This window comes from Oryctolagus cuniculus, chromosome 3 (genome assembly GCF_964237555.1).
Source record: "Oryctolagus cuniculus chromosome 3, mOryCun1.1, whole genome shotgun sequence".
NCBI classification, from domain to species: Eukaryota; Metazoa; Chordata; class Mammalia; order Lagomorpha; family Leporidae; genus Oryctolagus; species Oryctolagus cuniculus.
In genome coordinates this window covers 33,609,186-33,623,257 of record NC_091434.1, presented here as the reverse complement: position 1 = coordinate 33,623,257, position 14,072 = coordinate 33,609,186, and the positions used below count along the sequence as shown (strand labels likewise).

The following is a 14,072-nucleotide window of genomic DNA, read 5'->3' as shown; positions in this document are numbered from 1 at the left end:
TTGAAAGGCAAAGAGAGGAGAAACACACAGATATCAATCTTCCATCTGCAGGTTCCTCTCCAGATGTCCACGAAGATGGAGCTGGGCCAGACTGAAGTGAGCAGTCGGGTGCTGCATCCGCATCTCCCACGTGAGTGGCAGGGGCCCAAATCAAACAGTGGACCACCCGCAACTGCCTCCCACATGCATTAGCAGAAAGCTGGATCAGAAGCAGAGGAGGGTGGGACTTGATCCCAGGCCCACTAATATGACAAGGGAAAGGGGAGGGGGGCAAGCAGGGGTTTACCTGTTGAGCCAGAATGCACACCCCATGGGGGCACCTTCTTGAAGCAGAAGTCAACAGCAGGTTTTCAGGTAATATCCAGGAATGTTTTTCTTCTTTGATGTGTTTCTGACTAAAACTTAAGGGGTTACAGTTGATTAACCAGGCTATCAGGAATAATAATAGCCAACTCTTAAAAGTATTTTGTGTTTGTGTTTGTGTGTGTGTGTGTGTGTGGGTGGTGGTGGTGGATTAGGTTTATAGTTTAATTGTTCACTTGCAGGTTAACAATAAATTTAACAATAAATACATTAACAATAAATGTACTTGGGGGCCAGCAATGTGGTGGAGTGCGTAAAGCCACCGCCTGCAGTGCCTGCATCCCGTATGGGTGCCAGTTTGAGTCCCAGGCTGCTTCACTTCCAGTCCAGCTCTCTGCTAAGGTCTCTGAAAGCAGTCCTTGGGCCCCTGCAGCCGTGTGGGAGACCTGGAAAAAGCTCCTGGCTCCCGGCTTCAGATAAGCACAGCTCTGGCTGTTGCGGCCATCTGGGGAATGAACCAGCAGATGGAAGACCTCTCTGTCTCTGCCTCTCTGTAACTCTGCCTTTCAAATAAATAAATGAATCTAAAAAACAAACAAACAAGAATAAACGTACTTAGTGAGCAATTTAGGGCTCCCAGAAATCTAGTAGGTTTTAGCCAGTCCTTTTTCTTTTCTAAGAGCCGTGGCAATCTCTGGTTCTAAGAAAATCCTCTTCTCTAGGAAAATCTTCCCTGTTTTCCTAGGAAAATCTCTCTTCAAGTTTGAAAAAACTCTGTCATTAACTCCCCCCTTTTTTAGGGCTGAGGATTTTTATCAAACCACGCACTTAGCTGAAAGGAAGACAATTGCAACAGCAACATTCAAAATTTTCTGCCGTTTGCCCAACATGTGGAGAGCAGAGTTTGTAAAATGCATCCTGATTCCAGAGATGTTAGAGTGTGAAAAAAACATGCGTCTCACAGAAACACTTAACAGTTTACTGCAGCGTTTCTTACATTAGGCTAGAAATGAATGTCACCTACGTGCCCATCAACTGATGAATGAAGAGAGGAATTTTGATAAATCTACACAAGAAATGTATCCAGCCCTAAAAAGGGATGAAATCCTGTTGCTTGTGACCACCTGGATGGACTGGAGGACATTATGTGAAGTGAAATAAGTCAGGCACAGAAAGACCTACACTTACATGTAGAATAAACAAGTTGATCTTACATAAATTGAGAGCAGAGGCTGAGGAGAGTAGGAGGAGGGAGGGATGGGGAAAGATTTATTAATCGGTACTAAGAGAAACAGGTTCTGATGTACAGTTTAACATACAGTAGGGTGAATATGGAAAATGTATTATATACATATATATATATATAAAGCTAAAGAAAATATTTTCCTGATAAATGTGGCTGATTTGTCCTCTTGACTTGAACATTAGTTAGTATATGCATGTAGCTGAACTGCACATGGTACCCTATACATACAGAGTTTTCTGTATTGTTAAAAAATATCTACAAAAAGTGTGTTTTAGCATGTGCAAATTGCGTCATTGTGGCTGGATTAATGTATCAGGGTTTTCCTTTACTAATTCCAAGATTGGGAAAGAGCTTGCCTTCAAAGAAATGTTTTTTTTTTTTTTTCTTGAGTGTTCAACATCTAAAGATATAAGGAGGGTATGAATCCAACAGATGCAGTAGCCTCGGTCGCAAGTGAGAGAAACACAGGCTGGGGTTGCGGATCGCAAGAGCTAAGAAACGCACAAAGAATGGAAACTATGGATGCTGATGCGATGGGTAAGTTTTTTTTTTTTTTAAGGGACAAAATCATGAGCTTATCAAATAAAGATGAAATAATAATTGTAGCAACGGCCAAAAAGCAAGGTGGCTTTCTAGGGTTGTTATGGCATAAAACACAAGCTTTGGAACAGGGGACTCTGTCCCTTTTTCGATAACAATTACTTTCCTGCGCACAGATTCTAATTATGTATTCGTAGTGTGATTGATTTAGGTTTGTGTTCCCCCATTACACATAAAATGTTTTTGTTCACCATTTGCTCTTCCTCATAGTGGGTAGTGCAGTGAATCTAATTGAATGACCGAGTGGATGCTTGTTAATATTCGTAACCCTTTCATGGGCAGCCCTGGGCTTCGAAAAACCTAACCTCCTTAAAGGGGCCTCAGTTTTCTCGCTTGTCAGAGGGGGCTAACAATGGGATGCCTCTTAAAAGAGTGTCCCCAAAACGCTGAAGCACAGCCCAGCCCAGCCCAGAGGAAGCGCTCCCTGGGCTGCAGCTTTTGTGAGACGCACCTCGCTGTCGGGTACTCACGGGGCCAGCGCGACCCACTCGTATCTTAGCCCCGTTTTCGTCTTCGCATTCGTGCGCTGCTTGAAACTGGCAAGCCATTTTTGCTGGGGCCCTCAAAAGCTAAAGCCCCGGTGTCTGGAGCTGCGCTGAGCGCCTCGTCCTGTGGGCTGCAACGGGACTTGTTTCCCAAGCTCGGGAGTGGGGCCCTGACCAGGGAGGAAGTGTCCGCTTTAAGAGCTCCTGGCGGGGAGGAAGGGGGCTCCCGCGCCGGGGCGAGTGAGTGGGTGGGCGGGCGTGCGGGGGGCGGTCCGCTCCTCCTGCGTCACAAGGGGCCCCATTTTCGCACCTTCCCTGACGTCAAACCTGCATCAGGGCTGCAACGCCACGTTGCCCGTGGATGCCTGCGTGAGCCCAGTCGTGACTCGGAGCCCGCGTCTTGCGAGACGCGCTCCCGCCTCGCTGCTTCTCACTCCCGGCATGACTGGCCGGGGGCTCGGGTTTCTGGCTCCGCGGCGCTCTGGACGGCTCGGCGGTCCAGACGCCGCCTCGGAACCGGAATAAGCAGGACGAGCACCGAGCCCGCTCTTCGGTCTCCACAGCGATCCGGAAGGAATCCGGGCAGCCTCCGCGGAGGTGAGTGCCGCGGCGGGGGCGGGCCAGGGCGGCGCGCGGCCCGGGCGACGCCCGCGGGCGGAGCCTGCTAGCCCGGCGCCTCGGGCGCCTTCTTCTTCCCGGGGGACGCGTGGACCGCTCGCCGGGCTCCTGCACCCGCTTCCCGCACCCGCTTCGCAGGTCTTCGTCTTTCCCTCACCCCGAGTCCTTTCTGCCCCTACTGTGTGAGAGGGACCGGCGTCTCCGGGCCGGATCGCGGTGGCTCGGGAGGGGAGGAGGTGGGGACCCTGGGTCGGAGGGGCCCGCGGACGAGGCCTCGGGTCGGGGCCGGGCCTGGGAGGAGGCGGCTCGTGGAGGTCGGATTTAGGGCTCTGTCCCCGCGGAGACTTGCTTGGGCACCTGTGGGGCGGGGATCGCAGCCACCTGTCTGCGCACCCCCCTTGCCCCGTGCCCTTCGTTGCGTCGTCCCCCCCACCCTACCCCGCTCCGCGACCCCAGACTTAGGCCTCGGCCGGCCGTTGGAGATTGGACTTTATCTTGGAAAGGTGCGATTTTTGTGTGCCTGATCGGTTTTGCTTCCGTCGTGCAACAGTTGTGTAATCTGGGCGGGCTTCGCCATCCTCAGGAGTGGCTCCTAAAGAGGCCCCTGGCAGCCCCACGATCAGTGGACGCGAAGCTTCTCGGTGGCTCGGGGTGGAAATGCAGAACGCGGTTCTGGTTCTTAAGGACTAAAATGCGCCCCCCCAACCCCATGGTAGTATCTTTGTTATTATTTTTATAGTAATTATATACTACGGGGCTGGGAGGGGAGGAACGCAGGAAGCCGTAGCCATCTCACCCTCAAGCGGGAATCCACGGACAGTCTGAGGTGTATCTGCCGCTGCTTCTCTCTAGTGAGTCCACAAACATGTATACGTGGGGTGCCTAGGTAGGGTATTGCTTTTCTGCTTTTTTCGCTTCGCACGTCGAGGAGTTTTTCTGTATCATTTGAGGCTGGGCAGAAACTCGTTGCAGGTTTGATAACCTATCGCTTCACTGGTCAGTGTGCATTGGCTAGAAAAAAAGCTGAATTCAGGGTAACAAGCGGTTGCTACTAACGGTTGTTTGCTCTGCTTAATCATCTGCACTGTTTGTTCAGACTGCAGTTTGCCACCCATTAGTGAATTGTGAGATTAATTTAGTAAATCATAACTAGCGTTTTCTTAAAAAAAAAAATGAAATTAGATAGCAGAGAAAATACCAGAACGCATTATTGCATGTAGTGAGGGTATTGTTTCGTGGAATTTTGTTTTAAGTGCACATGGGTGCCTGTGTGTGTGTGCTGGAGTGTAATATACAATGCATTGTTTCCTGCGTTTTCCGCTAAATAAATTTCCACTAATTCAAGGTACTGTCAGCATTCCGAAAAAGGAGCATTGATTCAATCAAATTAAATATCAGTTTTACTTTTTTCCTTTGGAATAGTGACATTGTTTATTGCAGCAAATGAGGTTCCTAATTGTTTGTTTTCACCTAATAGGAAAACAATCGATTGACATTTCTAAACATAAAGTGAGAAGATGTTTTATGGAAATGGAGGAGTTCAGATTGCCTTTGGGTCAAATGCTAGCTAGCTATATACCTCCGTTTCCTAATTTGTGAAATGGAAATTATTATGGCATCCGCGGTATCGGGCTGCCTGTTATTTAGATGATGCCTATGAAGCTGTTGACAGGGTGCCTGGGTCAGATTAAATACTAAATATTAGCTGTTACTATTTTATTGAGACTGAAGAAAAGTGTCACAGATAGCGCTGCTCATCAGAGGAAAGACAGCACAGCGTGAATTAAAAGGAAAAAAAAAAAAACCCAGAAAGTTAAAAATTAGCTAACAGGTGTTACACGATGGAACTTACACTGATTTATGAGGGTTTTGTTTTTATATCATTTGGCTATTGTTTTGCGATTGCTTTCCAATTGTTTTCCTACTTTATTTGGACAGATAATTTAGATTGTCTTATTCAAAAAACCAGATACCCTTCTATTGCTTTATTTTCTATTAACTTGACGTCTCTTTTGTCAGGCAATTGAAAAATATTTCCCCCGAGGATTCTAGATTTTGTTAGATCTTATTATAATGCCATAGTCGGCTTGAGAAACACGCACTACAACTACAAAATCAATTCAACAATAATTTTATTAGTGTTTATCTTTGCGCCTGCCACAGGTCTCAGATGGGGAAGAAATATTTCTTACCAAAAACCCAAAACACAAAATACAACTTCATTTCAATTTTGAGACAGTTATGTTAAAGTCATCTTGGGCAGTTCGGAGATCTCTGTTTACTGCCTCAGATGAGTTTATGCCGTACTGAATGCTACATTAAGCCAGTGAAATTAGAGGGTAAACACTGACATTTTAAAAACAGTATTGTTATTTTTATGAAAAATAAATGGGGTGTCTTAGACTCAGAAAAAAGGCTTTTGTTACAAAAGTGCTTAACTGGGTGTGACGACTATAAAAGGTTGCGCAGAAAATCTTAACATGAATTATAATTCTGTTCTCAGATTTGAAAATGCCTTCAGATTTTTCATCTGCTTCAGGTGAATGAAAATAGAGACTCATTTGAGGGTTTATCGTGACTTGGTTTATGAAAAAAATGACTTTGAGCTCTCCTAGCCTGTCCACCAAAAAGCCGCAAACAAAAAAAAAAAAAACCCAAATGAGACAAAAAAAAACCCAACTTGACTTTATATCAAACAAATATATATTTATTTTTAAGTTAAATAAAATATTAAGGTTGATTGTATATATATTTTTAAAATCACCTCATTGATTGAAAAGTTAACTCACGGGTGACAGGTTCTTGTCAGATCAGACTGCTTTAATCTTACACTGATAAAATGAAATATGATACAATCACTAAATATTCTATATTAGAATTATGTGAATATATAATGGCATATCAAGGTGCTCATCATATATGGTTGGTGAGAGGTTGTTTATAAAATGGAATACACAGGACCAACCTTTTTTTTTTTTTGTAAAAATGTGTTTAGAACAAATAATAATACAAGTGCTAATGGTGGATGGTGGGATTATGGCTGATTTTACTTCTCTTTATTTTTAAATTTTTGTAACTCTGAGTATGTTTTGCTCTTGTAATAAAAATAAAGATTTTTTTTAAAGAAAATTTAGATGTGTGTTTCTTTCTAATTTTCAAGCATAATTGAGACCATGCTTTAGGATACTGATTCTTTGAACCTGAATATTTGGGAATGAACTGATTCCCCAGTATTCTAGGAAATGGTGCTGAATAGTTTAACAGTGATATTCCTTACCCATGGACGGTAAGGAATTTTTGAGTAGGAGACAAGCCTTGTTCCAGAATTTTCCTAAAGTAATCTTTGAGTATCTCTCTGTCCAAAATAATTTTACCTGAAAATACACTCTAAATTTTTTAGTGTGCTTTTGAATCCTTGGTGTCTAAACTCTGTCTGCCTTTCTTGTTTTTTTGCCCCTTAGATTCTCAAATTAAATCTTAGATTCATCTGAACTCGTTAGCTTATTATCTCCAAATGGCCTTGTGCTTTCTTGCTTTTGTGCTTTTTGCTTACTTGTTGCTTGGAATCTTTTTCTGACTTTCATATAAGCAAATCCTATGCATTGTCCAATATATGGTTAAAAAATTGTATCTGCTGCTACAGCCGTGGCCATGCCAGCAACACGCGAACTTTGCAGTTGAACCCATTTGCACTTATTTTTGGTCAGGCATTTCTCAGACGCCACTCTGTGCTTTTGCATTCATTCCCCAATTCCATTTTAAACTTCCTAAGGGCAAGAAAGCTTGTTTTATATTTGTGTCTGTGTCTCAAGTCTTCTAGTGTAGAATTGTGCATAGGATAGGTGCTTAATAGTTTACTCTTCAATGATACAGTGGTGTCACTGGCACTTTTTTCTCCTTCCTTCCTCCCTTTCTTTCTTTCTTTCTTTCTTTCTTTCTTTCTTTCTTTGACAGGCACAGTGGACAGTGAGAGAGAGAGAGAGACAGAGAGAAAGGTCTTCCTTTTCCGTTGGTTTACCCTCCAATGGCCGCTGCGGCCGGCGTGCTGTGGCCAGCGCACCACGCTGATCCGAAGGCAGGAGCCAGGTGCTTCTCCTGGTCTCCCATGCGGGTGCAGGGGCCCAAGCACTTGGGCCATCCTCCACTGCACTCCCGGGCCACAGCAGGGAGCTGGACTGGAAGAGAGGCAACCAAGACAGAATCTGGTGCCCCAACCAGGGCTAGAACCCGGGGTGCCGGCGTCGCAGGCGGAGGATTAGCCTTTTAAGCGGCGGCACCGGCTGTCACTGGCACTTTTGAGACTAAATGGTGCAAACATTTTTAACCAATGATCCTGGGTAAGGGTCAACAGTGCAGAGGAATAAAAACGTGTTAGTTCCGTGTAATTGTTCATTGGTATAGATAAATGCTAAAGAATTGACATTGTTTTCCATTGAAACTAACGTTGTAGCTGAGAATTGATTGGTTAGTTTAGGACCCACACATGTATTGCTTGTGAAAATGTCTCATGAAACTCATTTTGTGTTTGAGAACAATTTTTTTGTTCTTTTTGGTTTTGTTGAAGATTTATTTATTTGTTTGAAAGAATTACAGAGAGAAGGGAGAGAGAGAGAAAGAGAGATCTCACATTCACTGATTTACTTCCCAGAGAGCTGCAACAGCCAGGGCTGAGCCTGTTGAAGCCAGCAGCCAGAAGCTTCATACAGGTCTCCCACGCTGGTAGCCAGGGCCGAAACACTTGGGCCATCTGCTGCTGCTTTCCCAGACTATTAGCAAGGAGCTGGATCAAAGTGGAGCAGCTGGGACGCAAACTGGTGTCCATAGGGGATGCTGCTGTCGCAGGCTTGACCTGCCATGCCACAACACAGGCTCCAGAATTTTTGTTCTTAACCTTACCACAGGTACAGTTGTACTTTCTAGTCTATTACGGTTGTTACTCCTGGAGCCCAGAGATAGATGTGTTTGATGGTGGGTTAGATAGGCTGTCAGTCACTCTGGGGGCACCTTAGGAGGTCAGGTTGTGAGATTCAGTGAATCATAGTATATAAAGTGTTTTCTGTTCAAAAGTTAACACTTTCTTCTGTTACTGGAGACAGAATTATGTCACTTTACAAACTAAAATATGATTTTGGGGTCCTTATTTTTTGTCAGTGGTAGACACAGGATTTATCTTTATTTAAAAAATTGCTTTATTTTAATTTGCAGATGTTTACCAAGACTAAATATAGCTGATGAAATACCTGCCCTTTATTGCTGAAGGTAATTAATTTGTTGCTATATAAGAATGCCAGGTTTTAGTAGAATTCAGAGTGTGTACTCACATAAAAAGATCACATAAAAAGTAACATAATTCCCATACCTTAAAGAAATGATCCCCTTAGTTAGAAGGAATTCTATTAGTTTATAAAAATTGATGACTTACGTTATTGGATCTACCTACAATCGCCTTGGAACATTTTAAACATGATAATATGGAATGATGTCAACAAGATGGCTTACCGGAGGAGCCCGGCTTGCTCTCCTCCCGAACACAGGATCAAAGCAAAGGAAAGCAAAAACAGGTATTTCACTGGAGTGTGTGGGGAAGAGTGCGACTGTGCAGTTGTAGATGTGGCAGAGATACTGTGGAGCCTGGAGATACATGATTGCCTTGTAAGGAAGGGAACTAAACACACAATCTACCATCTCATCTCTTGAGATCAACTCTGAACTAGAATGGACCTTGTGTGGAGGGGAAGCAGTAAGCAGGAGGCCCCCAGCAGTCCCCGCTCATGCCACAGATGGCTGAAGCATTTGCTGCTAGAGAAACCTGCAGCTCGTGGGGCCCGAGCTCAATTTGGGGAGGTGCTGGGTTACTACACTGTAAGTTAACTGAGAGAAAGAGCGCAGCCTGTTGGGTATTCTCCCCCATCTAGACTACTGCTGGCCAGCTCCAGATCGAGACCTCACCCGTCCAAGGTCTTGCAAAGTAGCCAGGCAGTGGCTCACAGCTTTGGGGTCGACCTAGACCTGCCAACCAGTCAGGTGGCCCTGCCCACCATCTTATTTCTCTGGGAAGCAGGCACTGCCTTAAGTGACTTGGCTTGCTGAGGCTCTGAGAAGCACATAGGTGGCCTTGCCCAGCCACACTCAGCCCTGGGAGCAACTGGAAGAGGTTGGCCCCTGAAGGTCCCATGAAGTCATTTGTGCAGCCCCAGACAGTGACTGGCATCTTCTCTAGACCCACTGGTGCAGCTTGGCTCCTGTGTGGCCCTCGGACACTGACAGGTCCCATGCCCCCTACTGGGCACACTGCGTCACACCTGCCTGAACCCTCTGGAACAACTCCACTCCCTCTTGACTGCTGGAAACTGCTGGGTGCATCACACCCACAGTTAAGCCTGCTGTGCCCAGAGCCACCAGCAGCCCCACACGATGCCCAAGAGAGCTGCATCCCAGCCAGTGGTGCATTCTCCAAAGCCCTACAGCCTGGGCTGCTGAAATATCCACAAACACTGATGTGGTTTACAACTGAAAAAGCTACACTAAGGCACCTACCTAGAACCAAAGCCAACACAGCCTTCCTAACTGATCTCATCTTTTGCTGTGAAAGCCACCTCAGAATTGGTAGAGGTGACCAAGGCACTAGAAGCACAAATATCAATTTAGGGATATAAGTGTGAAACAACAAAGTAACATGGTGCCTCCAAAAGAACACAATAACTTTAGCAATGAATCCCAGACAAAAGGAAATTGAAAAGTTGCCTGATAGAATTTAAAATGGTGACTTCAAGGAAACTCAGTACATTACAAAAGAATGCAGACAGAGAATTCATCAAAATGAGGAAGACAATTCATGATCTGAATGAAAAATTTGACAGAGATAAGACATCATAAAGAAGAGCCAAACAGGAATCTTGGAATGAACGAACTCAGCACATGAAGTAAAAAAATATCGAGTTGAGAGCTTCAACAACAGACTGGATACATCAGAAGAAAAGATTTCTGAAGTTGAAGATGGGTCTTTTGAAATAGCCTGGTGCTATGATTTGTCCCTCTCAAGCTCGAGAGTTTGATCTCCAAAGTTACATGATAATGACTTAAAAAGTGGAAACAATCCAATTATGTATTTAGAAATGGAGCCTTGGAAAATGATTGTATTTAGGTAAAGCCAATAGCATAAAGCCCCCATGGTTGAATCTTGGTTGCTTAATAAGAGGAGGGATGCAGACACGCTATCTAGATGGAGCTACTTACAGATGCTGTGTACTGCTATGTGCTTCCTTGGGGCTGCCAGCAAGGAGGCTGTCTAACATGAAGTGATGTAGCCAAAGGGATACCTCACAAGAGTCTGTGCCATACTGTTTGGATTCTCAGCCTGCAAAACTGTAAGCTATGTGAACTTCCTTTCTTTACAAGGTTAGCTTGCCTTCTGTGTTTTGTTATAGTGACAAAAAGTTGACTAATTCATCCAAAAAAATTCTCTTCAAGGCATATTTTAGGCAAACTGTCAAAAGTATGACAAAATTCTGAAAACATCAAGAGGTAAGCATTAAGAGGTAATTTATCATTTGTGAGAGAATCTGTGTTAGACTAGTAACAGATTTATCAGCTGAAACCTTATAAGCCAGGAGAGAATGGGATGAAATATAGTCATAGTTCTATAGAACAAACTTTGCCAACCAAGAATGCTATACCTGAAAAGCTATCCTTCAGAAATGAAGTAAAATAGAAAGTCTTTCAAAGACAAGCAAAAACTGAAGGAGTTCACCACTAAACCCAACAAGACATGCTTTTAAGGGAGTCCTACACTAGAAGCAAAAGAAGGTTAACTACCATTATGGAAACATGATGTTTTACTAGTAAGGAACTCACTAATAGAGCAGATACATAAAAGACAAAGAGAATCAAATTTTATCAATACAGAAAACCACCAACTACATGGTAAAAAACAACAAGGCAAAAACTGAAGGATATATAAATCAATCAAAAATTAATGAAATGATAGGAGTATGACTTTTTCTTTTTTAAAGATTTATTTATTTGAAAGAGTTATAGAGAGGGAGGGAGAGACACACAGAGAGATCTTCTATCTGCTTGTTCACTCCCCAGATGGTTACAATGTCAAGGGCTGGCCAGGCCAAACCCAGTACCCAGGAGGTTCTTCAGGGTCTCCCAGGTGGGTGTCAGGGTTGTCCAAGCATTTGGGCCATCTTCTGCGGCTTTTCTCAGGCCATTAACAGGAAACTGGATCAGAAGTGGAGCAGCTGGGATTTGAATTGACACCCATATGAAATGCAGATGTTGCAGGTTGGTGGCTTTATCTGCTGCACCACAATGCTGGACCCAAGAGTATGTCTTTACTTATTGATAATAACCCTGGAAATAGATGGGTTATATTTTCCAGAATTAAAAGATATAGATCAGATGAATGGGTAAAGAAGCAAGACATAGTGGCTGGTGCTGTGGCGTAGTGAGTAAAGCCACTGCCTGCAGTGCCTGTCCCATATGGGCACCGGTTTGAGACCCTGCTGCTTCACTTCCAATCCAACTCTGCTGTGGCCTGGGAAAGCACTGGAAGATGGCCCAGGTCTTTGGGACCCTGCACCCACATGGGAGACCTGGAAGAAGCTCCTGCCTTCGGATTAGTGCAGCTCTGGCCATTGTGGCCATCTGGGTAGGGAACCAGTGGATAAAAGACCTCTCTCTCTCTCTCTCTTTCCTCTTTCTCTGTGTAGCTTGACTTTCAATAAATCTTAAAAAAAAAAAAAAAGAAAGAAACAAACAAGACCTAGCAATATGCTGCCTTTTAGAAACTCACTTCACCAGTAAAGACACATTCCTGACACTGAAGGGGTGGGAGAAGTATACCAAGTGACTAGAAACCAGAAGCTAGCAGTGGTGATTATATATCAGATAAAATTTTTATCAGATAAAATAAACTTTAAGTCAAAAACTGTGAAAAGAAACAAAGAAGTTGTTATATAACATAAGGGGCTCAATCCAAAAAAAAAAAGGAAACAACAAATTTAAGAAATTATTTACTCATAAAATTATTTACTTATTTGAGAGACAGATAGAGGGAAGAGAGAGAGCTCCCATCTACTGCTTCACTCCCCAAATGCTTATAGTGGTCAAGGCTGGGCCAGGTTGAAGCCAAGAACTTAATTTAGTTCTGTGTGGGTGGCAGGAATCCTACTGAGCCATCACTGTTACCTTTCAGAGTTCTGTATTAGCAGGAAGTTGGAGTAAGGAACTGGAGCTGGGTGCTCTGATGTGGGATATGGGTGTCTTAACTGCTAGGCTAAATGTACACCCCAACTAATACATATATACATATGCACACATCCAATGCTGGTGCAACCAATAATTATGCAAAACATCCATTGTTAGATCTAAAAGGAGAGTTGTCCTCTACTATAATCATAGGGGGGACTTCAAAACTCCACTTTCTTCTGTGTGACCAGCATTACCCTACCAAAGCCAGAGGGAAACACAGCATAAACCTCAACCGATCAACCAACAAAAAACAAACACAAAACTATAGACCAAAGTCTCTGACAAATATAGATGCAAAAATTCTCAATAAAATACTAACAAATTTAATTCAACAGCACTTCAAAAAGATTGTACACCACCATCAAGTGGTATTAATTCCAGGAATACAAAGATGTTTCAACATATACAAGTTAATTAATGCAATATGTCACATCAACAAAATGAAAGATAAAAAACATATTATCATCTCAGTGGATACAATTTGATTTTATTTGATAAAATTCAGTATCTCTTAATGACAAAAACTCTGAAAAAAGGATTACCTCAGTATAGTAAGGAGTATATATGCAAAATCCACAGCCAACATCTACTGAAGAGGGAAGAACTTAAGTCATTTTCTCTAAGATCAGGAGCAAGACAAAGTTGTCTACTTTCGACCACTCTTACTTAATATAGTATTGGAAGTTTTAGCCAGAGCAACAAGGCAAGAGAAGATAATGAGGACCATGTAAATGAAAAGGGGGAGATCAAACTATGCTTGTTTATAGATGACATGATTCTTTATGTATAGAAAAATCTACAGATCTCTCTCCCTCCCTCTCTTTCTCTCTCCCTCCCTCTCTCTGTCTCTCTCTCTCTCTCTCATGCACACACACGCACACACACACACATTAGAATTGGTAAATGAATACACTGAGGTTGCAGGACAAGATCAACATGCAAAAATCAGTGGTTCCTTTATACACCAATGACAAAATCACTGAGAAAGACATCAAGAAGCAACCCCAGTCACAACAGAAAATACCTACATGTAAATTTTACCTAGGAATTTTATGATTTGAACCATGAAAAGTGACATAGCATTACTGAAAGAAATTGAGAAAACACACGCACATGCACATGCACACACACACACAATGGATATCTGTGTTCGTAGATTGGAAAAATTAATTTTGTTAAAATGCCCATACTATCCAGACACATGTAGATTCATTACATTTCCTATCAAAATGCCATAAAATAGAAAAAAGAAACTCTTCATTTGTATGGAACCTCAGAAGACCCCTAAGTAGCCAGAACAATCCTGAACCAAATGACCAAAGCTGGAGTCATTGCAATACCTGACTTTGAAACCTATATAAAACTATAGTAACCAAAACAGCATGACATTGGCATGAAAACAGCGCACAGATAAATGGAACAGAGTAGAGAACTCATCTGTTTACAGCCAACTGATTTCTACAAAGGCTTCAAGAACTTTGGAGAAATGGTGCTGGGTATTCCATATGCAGATGAAATTAGTTCTGTTTCTCAACACATACCAAAATCAACTCAGAATGGCT

General features: G+C 43.1%; 1 protein-coding gene across 8 annotated transcripts in view; it reads left to right on the top strand.

Annotated features, from left to right (window-relative positions):
* The first annotated feature begins 1,961 nt into the window (after positions 1-1,961).
* ZDBF2 (zinc finger DBF-type containing 2) overlaps positions 1,962-14,072 on the top strand; it is a 43,845-nt gene continuing 31,734 nt past the window's right edge. For 2 of the 8 annotated variants that reach the window (XM_051849219.2, XM_008259036.4), the window contains exon 1: positions 3,238-3,390. The gene's annotated coding sequence lies outside the window, so the exon portion shown is untranslated. The other 6 variants (XM_051849218.2, XM_008259034.4, XM_070070312.1 and 3 more) reach the window with 6 other exon arrangements.